We start from the raw sequence: 8,194 nt of genomic DNA, 5'->3' as shown, positions 1-8,194 counted from the left end.
AAGCCACCAAGCTGAAATGCAATACCGAACCCCGGGCTTCGTCGAAGATTACTTGACCAAAATTTCAACCAATTTGGTTGAAAAATGAGGGCGTGACAGTGCCGCCTCAACTTTCACGAAAAGCCGGATATGACGTCATCAAAGACATTTATCAAAAAAATGAAAAAAACGTTCGGGGATTTCATACCCAGGAACTCTCATGTCAAATTTCATAAAGATCGGTCCAGTAGTTTAGTCTGAATCGCTCTACACACACACACACACGCACAGACACACATACACCATACCCTCGTTTCGATTCCCCCTCGATGTTAAAATATTTAGTCAAAACTTGACTAAATATAAAAAACAGAGGATAATTTTACGGATAATGCCGCGACAGGTGCAAATATCATGTCACACGAGGGGCTGGGAGGTGGTGGGGAACGTGATTATTTTTCATGTCTGAATAGGTATAGTCTGGGTGAAGAGCAGGTGGAGGACGTTTTCAATATTAAAAAAAAATCTGGGCAACTTTTATCAAGTGATCAAGAAGAAAAGTTGTAAAAAACGACTCGTACTATCTCATGTTAAAATGACTTGTTTCAAGCTTTTGCAGTTCGAGCCCTGTATACGTACATTTTCACAAATCAAGACTGAGGAAAAACGCTCAAAGTTTATATCCGAAAAGAGCCTCACGCTCAGTGTCACATTTTAATATATTAGTTTGAACTCTCTTGCTTATTAAATCTGTCACGCTCTTACGACAGAACCTTACGGCAAAGAAATGCAGTGTAGTGGAACTTAATTAGTGTGAGAAACCCGTGTGTGCACCCGGCACAGTAGAGAGGTTAGTGGAGTACGTTACTGAGGCTCGTTCGGGGTTGACACAAGTTATTTATCCATTTTTCAGTGGTCGTATCACTAAAAAATGTACGAGGGTAAAGCAAAACCGACTGATTAGGGATAGCGCTTAACCCCTTTAACATAAGATAGTACTAATCGCATTGAACAACTTTTCTTCCAAAGCACTATGTAAAAGTTACATGGATTCTTTTTAGATAACTAAAAAAGTCCTCCGCTAGCCACTCGGGCAGACTATTTTATAGGCAAAACGAAATCTCAGCTCCCCCACGCACACAGAACAAAGGGTGTAAATGATTATCTTCTCACCCCCGCCCCCCGCCCCCCCCCCCCCCCCCCCCCATCCACACACACACACTAACACCGCCCTCATCCAGTGTCACGTCATGTGCCTGTGGTTCAGATATTGGTGGGTAGGGCTGTGAGTGAGAAATACCTATCAATTTAACAGATGATGAAGTGCGACGGTCAGAAGAAAGGGTATCATTATCTCTCCCCTGCCCCCCCCCCCCCCACACACACACACACCGCCCTCATCCAGTGTTACTATGATGTGCATGTGGTGCACACATAGATATAACTCAGTGGTGGAGCACACATAGATATAACTCAGTGGTGGAGCACACATAGATATAACTCAGTGGTGGTGCACACATAGATATAACTCAGTGGTGGTGCACACATAGATATAACTCAGTGGTGGTGCACACATAGATATAACTCAGTGGTGGTGCATATGGTGGATAGGGCTATATGAGTGAAAATAGCTATCAACAGATGATGAAGGGCGGCGGTGAAAACAAAGGCTAATATAATCCCCCCCTTCTCCTCCCCCCCCCCCCCCCACACACACCTCCCTCGCCCAGTGTCGTTTGCATGTGGTGCATATCGTGGCCTAAGTGGAATGTGGATAAACCAGTGGAAGCTGAGTTGTTCTAGCCACTGGTTCAAACTAAAAACATTACAGTGTTTGAAAGACCAATATGTACAGATATGGCCCGGGTTTTCTGATTTAAATTCTAGTGAGATGTTTTATAACTATCGGCTTTATAAACAGACGTTTATGCTCGAAAACTATTTGAAAGTACTCCCACACAATTTGGGAATTATATTTTTGCGCTTTAGAACGCTAAACCACAAGTTACCAATTCAGACAGGAAGGTTTATAGAGGGAAAGAGTGTGTACAAAGTGCAATAATGGCGATATTGGTGATGAATTCCATTATGTGTTTAACTTCAGTTTCTTTAACGAATTAAGACAAAAATGTATCCCACTCAAATATAAAAAAAATCCAAATGTAATAAAATTTCAACTTCTATTTTCAACAACAAATAAAAAAGTTTTGTTAAAATTAATATTAAAAGTCCTACGGTTTTGAGCCATTAAGGACTTGAGTGTTTGTCCGCTTAAAAAAGTTTTGTTAAATTTAATTCACTTGATAAAGGGTATTTCAAAAGAATTTTAAACAGGTGTTGATGGGGGAAGAAAACAACCCACACAGCACAAAACAAGAAAAAAATAATGATTTAGACAGCAGATCGTAGTGGGTTTTTTCTAGGTTTTTTTTATCCACACTTACGATAACGATTATTTTGGACATTTGATTTCCACATTGTAAAACAAGTTATTTGATATTTTATTTTCACAACGGAGCGGGTTTGTGTGTATGTATTGATGGAATAACCTGCATTCCTCTCTTTATTGTTCTCGTATTTTTGTATGTATTTTTTTCTTTTTTTTCTTCTTTTCATGTACCCCCATGGGGTTCCTTGAAAGTAAAATTTGACTTGACTTGACTTGGTAGGGCTATGAGCGAGACATAGCTAACAACAGATGATGAAGTGCGACGGTCAGAACAAAGGTATAATTATCTCCCATGTATAGATCCGCAAGACTTTGCACAGGCATAAGATGCAGGTTCTTCTTCTTTCGGCCTTTCTTCCATGTTTTCTTACCTCTGTAGAGAGGGAGATGAGGGCCGGTGTGTGTGTGTGTGTGTGTGTGTGTGTGTGTGTGTGTGTGTGTGTGTGTGTGTGTGTGTGTGTGTGTGTGTGTGTGTGTGTGTGTGTGTGTGTGTGTGTGTGTGTGTGTGTGTGTGTATATGTGTGCGTGTAGAGCGATTCCAAGAAATTTCTGGTTCAATATTTATGGAACTTCACATGTGAATTCTTCTAGATGATATCCCCACAACCGTTTTTTTTCTGTTTTTCTTCATTTTTCTCTCTCTCCGATAAATGACGTTAATGATTTCATAGCCGTCCTTTAAAACAAAATTGAGGCGGCACCGTGGCACAAATCGGGGTTATGTAAACTGGGTTCAGTTGGCCAATTCGCTTCAGTCACCAAGACTATGCTCACCGGAGTCAGGCGGCTGTCTAGACCAGATTTCGGCCAGCAAAAGGGTTTATACTAAAGTCTGGGCGATATATGTGATCCATTGTGTTCAGTTTCAATCTTTTGAGCCGACAGATTGACGGTGACCAAATGTTTTTATATCGCTGTACCCAACCTGTTTTTGTTCAGTCTTCTCTAACTGTGAACTCAGTGTCACTGTCAGTTTTCCCTCATAGGGTACTTAATTCTTATCTTTTTTTTCAATATGAACTGTACATTCTGTGAGGTAATTCTTATTATCCTACAAACGTGAGTGAGCCCACTCATGATATAACAATATCGTTCAAACCACCCGTGTGTATATCATGCAAATGAGGTCATGTCAAACTAGTTTGGCAGGGACCTGCTTTTCGACTGCTTAAGATGCCAGAGTCACCGAGACAAACGTCATTATGGAAACCCTTTTACGCTATGCTGTTTCTTCTGGTGGAAGTTTTAGAATTTTAACGTCACGCTACACTTTATAGAGTGACGTGTCTTTCCTTTGACGTTAAAGATTGCACGAGGCTTTGAAATAGATGAGGTTCCAAAAGATCGAAGCGTCTTCAACTGATTTGGACGCTTCACTGCGGGACGGTTTGAGTAAAATACACGTAAATACATTATCATGATAAACATAATACTACATGACTTGATGTGTCGTACCAGATTTACACTCGTTGCTTATTCAAATAGTAGTGAAGAGCTCGCTTTCGCTCGCAGTTCAATACTTTAATAACAAGAAATTCCTCCGAGGTAGGAAAAACACCCCCGTCAAAGGGAAATAACCTTCTCAGTTGGTGGCAGTGAGAATGGTTATTTCCCTTTGACCATGAATATGTCCGTCTATAAGTCGTTGTATAATTTTAATCCACCAATAACTCCCTAACCGTGTGTTTGACTGGTCCCAATTTTTGTAAGGACCGTCTCAGGAATGTATAGAACCTGTTCACCAAGTTTGGTGACGATCGGTCCGTTCATTCTTGAGATCTATATGCGAACACAAACACACAAACACACAAACAAACAAACACATCGACCGAATCCTATACACACCCCAATACCGGGGGTGTAATAACAACTCGTGTAAATCTGGGACGACACAGCAAGCCATGTAGTATTCTCTATTTCTTTGCTCTATTCTATTACGCATGCACCGTTGCAAGCGCCTGTACCCCAGGGCCTACGCAAAATCCCGATGCTATTTTCGATCGAACAAAAAGGGAAGTTCCAAGAAACGCTCACGGATGGTTAGATTATGCGATTCTGTGAAATCGACGGCTCCAAGTGTTCTTTTGCAGTCCGTTGTAATGCAAAACTGTGCCAGCTGGAAAACGTGCGTTTGAGTTCTTCGAATCACATATATCATACAACCTGTGCTAGTTTTCTGGAAAGACGGATTTTGATGCAAAGACGCATGGGAAGTGAAAGTAAAAGTGGAATGCCTTGATGGTGAAAGTTGAGTGATTCTCACGGCTGATTCTTGGACACAGTCTTGAGAACTAAGACTGCACTCGAGTGGCAACTGATATAGTGTGAGTATATAATATTATGTGTTGCTTTGTTTGAATGCAAGTCTTTTAAATACTGCTCAAGAGTGACTGCGACTTCGTGCGTTATTAACATATTCACGCATCGCGGGTCAGTCCATGAATAGGCCTACCAAGAATTCCTAAATTACCGAGTCATGCAGTGATGCCAACGGGAAAAATCGTTTCAGTGGGTGCCGCCTAGCTGCATGCAACTGAAAATAAATTACTATTTTTTCCTTTCGGAAAAGAGGAATTGATGAGCAGAAATTTTAACTGACAAAATCAGACTTTGACTGATTCAGTTCAGGACCTACTTCATCATAGTAGGCCTCATCCTGACCTCAGGTCAAAATGAGTTCAAAATGAGTTCGGCTCAACTGGCGATAGCCGTGGAGCGAGGATTATCAGAATGAGAAGGCCAACCATTGCTAGTTTGTGGTGTTACAAAACGCATTTTTAGACAATGAAACACTTTTTGAAGAACTGATATAAAGTTATGACGCTTAGTACTGACATGTATTCCGTTTAAAATATGTATGTAGACTGATCTAAACAGTTTCCAAGTCTGACTGCAAATAGGAGCATGCCAGTTTCATTGTCGCCTCGAAGGATTACAGCTGCAGTTGTTGTTGGCACCCCAAATTATTTATTTTTTTAGTTTTTGAAGGGATCGATACAAGCACTAACAAAAATTACCAATTTGAATTATTTTGGTAAGTATCCCCTATGTAATTAAGCTTGACGCAATAACGCCGGCTTTTTTGCTCTTTATTTGTGAATTGACTTGTTTTAGGTGGGTTGTTGGCTACTTTATTTATTCATTCATTCAGTTTTAATTGATTGATTGGTTTGATTGATTGATTGATTGGTTGGTTGGTTGATTGACTGATTTATTCATTCAGTTATTTATTGTATTTATTTACACATCGGTTAGCTTTAACTGGATGCATGTTCATCGTTTGACGTACACTGCAAAAATAGAGGTTCAGATTGCAAGGGAAACCCGTTCCTGAATTTACACCGTTAAAATTCAATATAACCTTTCTCGCTTAATTCAATAAGCGCGAGACTGCGTTCTGCGTTGCTTGTGAATATTTTTTGATTTTGTTAAATGTTGAGTCTTACTGAAGCATCTCGTTACTCCCCCGTATCGTTATACTTCCCCGGCTCGTTGCTCCCTCGGCTCGTTACTCCCCCGGCTCGTTACTCCCCCGTATCGCTACTCCCCCGGCTCGTTACTCTCCCGTGCCTTTTTATTACAGTTAAGTAATGCAGTTATTACTTAATTGAATTTTCAAGAGAGAGAGAGAGAGAGAGAGAGAGAGAGAGAGAGAGAGAGAGAGAGAGAGAGAGAGAGAGAGAGCACCTACAACTGTCAGATCTGCCTGTACATTCGTGTACAGTACATCTTTGAAGAAAAAAAGTATATATTTTAAGCAGAAGAGATACGGGGGAGTAACGAGATGCTCAGCTCGTTACTCCCCCGTATCGCTACTCCCCCGGGTCGATACTCCCCCGGCTCGTTACTCCCCCGTATCACTACTCCCCCGGCTCGTTACTCCCCCGTATCGCTACTCTCCCGGCTCGTTACTCCCCCGTATCGATACTCCCCCGGCTCGTTACTCCCCCGTATCGCTACTCCCCCGGCTCGATACTCCCCCGGCTCGTTATTCCCCGGGCTCGTTATTCCCCCGAATCGCTACTCACCCGGCTCGTTACTCCCCCGTATCGCTACTCTCCCGGCTCGTTACTCCCCCGTACACAGAAAATGACTGGATAACCCTGTGATGGTAAATTAGCATGAAATATTGTTTTTCCGGAGAAATTGTCTGGATATACAAACAAAGAAACAAACAAAACAGCTGGACAGGGGTGTGGGGGGGGGGGGGGGGGGGGGACAATATTTCATGCCAACTTACTATCACAGGGTTATCCAGTCATTTTCTGTGTACGAGGGAGTAACGAGCCGGGGGAGCAGCGATACGGGGGAGTAACGAGCCGGGGGAGTATCGAGCCGGGAGAGTAGCGATACGGGGAGTAACGAGCTGATCCCTTACTGATATAGGCCTACTATGTACGGTTTATAAAAGGGGTGGTATGAGTATTATTTCATGCATAACACTTTGATGCCCCAAAACATTTTTGTAAAGGCCCAATTTGATAGAGGGATATAGATTGATGAAAAAATGAAGAAGCAAACTTTTTTTTTTTTTACAGCATCATTACAAAGACATTTAAAGAAAGAAAAAAAAAGGCAGACAGAAAGAAAAGAAGAAAAAAAAGAATATAAGGAGAAAGACTCAACGGATCAGATGTGTGTAGAACGAATTATTTGATAATATATATTTGTTTAAATACATTTTATGAATGAATGAATGAATAAATCAGCAAATTATGGAGAAAAATAACAGAGAACATGATTTTCCCACCACTTATTTGAATGAATATGGCTAGGGAAGTCGTGTGCACAGAACTGATCATAGCCTACACAGATCAATGAAAGAATGTATTTCGACAACAACAACAACAACAAGAAAGAAAAGAAAAGAAGAAAAAAAAAGCGCGCGAGACACTACATTGAAACTAGGCTAACTCTGCTGCTGCAAACCATTTGGCAACAATCATACAAGTGTTCAGCGCAGCCGTTCTTCGAAATGCGCCGCAAGACAGTTAGCTGTTCCCAGAATCCATTCACCAAATAAGCAACACATCTGTCGTCTGGCAATACTTTTGCTGACGAGGTGCAGCCGGCTGAAAGAGTTTCATAATGCCGTATCTTTGGACGATGGATTCACATTCATTTATGTACTACCCGTCATAAAATAAATAAAAACTGTTAAAAAAAAAAAACCACCACCTCAGCAGACGCGTTCGAGTGCAGGAGTCTTTGTGGATATTCCGTTTATTGTAACACCATTCTTTGCACTACCATGTTCAGCAAATGAGATTGATTTAACATGTAAAAATGTGCAAAAACAAGGCCAGTTCCCGCGTTAAAATGGACAAAAAATCAGAACAGCTTAAACTGAACAAGTTGTGCATTTCAGCCAAAAGAAAAATCAAATTTGTATCCAAAACAGTCAGTTTTGTTCACCTATTTTATCTAACAACTAGATGATTACCCGCTTCGCCGGGTACCGGCTTCGCCGGGAAGAAGTAGAGCCGAATACCAGGCTGCGCCTGGGACCTGGCTTTGCCGGGTGTACGCCGGCTTTGCCGGCGCACCGCACGGAGGAAGGGAGATAATCGCGGCTGAAAACACTGGAGAAGATGAGGAAGAGTTACGGGTAGTGGATCCAGACAAAAAAAAACCAAAATCAGACCAAAAAAACCAAAATCGGTTCAGCGCTGCGCGCTGAGAGCACGTGTTCAAATATCTCATCGATGAGGTTGTGTCCGGGGTGTAGCTGAATACGGTGTCCAAATTTGAAAAAGATCCACCGAG

The 8,194-nt window shown here is 41.7% G+C and overlaps 1 protein-coding gene across 1 annotated transcript in view; it reads left to right on the top strand.

The window, feature by feature from the left end:
* The first annotated feature begins 4,501 nt into the window (after positions 1 to 4,501).
* The window catches only part of LOC138962836 (malonyl-CoA decarboxylase, mitochondrial-like), a 46,974-nt gene continuing 43,281 nt past the window's right edge, over positions 4,502 to 8,194 (top strand). The window contains exon 1 of the mRNA XM_070334796.1: positions 4,502 to 4,752. The gene's annotated coding sequence lies outside the window, so the exon portion shown is untranslated. The remainder of the gene's footprint in view (positions 4,753 to 8,194) is intronic.

Source organism: Littorina saxatilis, linkage group LG3 (assembly GCF_037325665.1).
Source record: "Littorina saxatilis isolate snail1 linkage group LG3, US_GU_Lsax_2.0, whole genome shotgun sequence".
In the NCBI taxonomy this organism is placed as follows: Eukaryota; Metazoa; Mollusca; class Gastropoda; order Littorinimorpha; family Littorinidae; genus Littorina; species Littorina saxatilis.
This window is presented reverse-complemented; position numbering and strand designations above follow the sequence as displayed.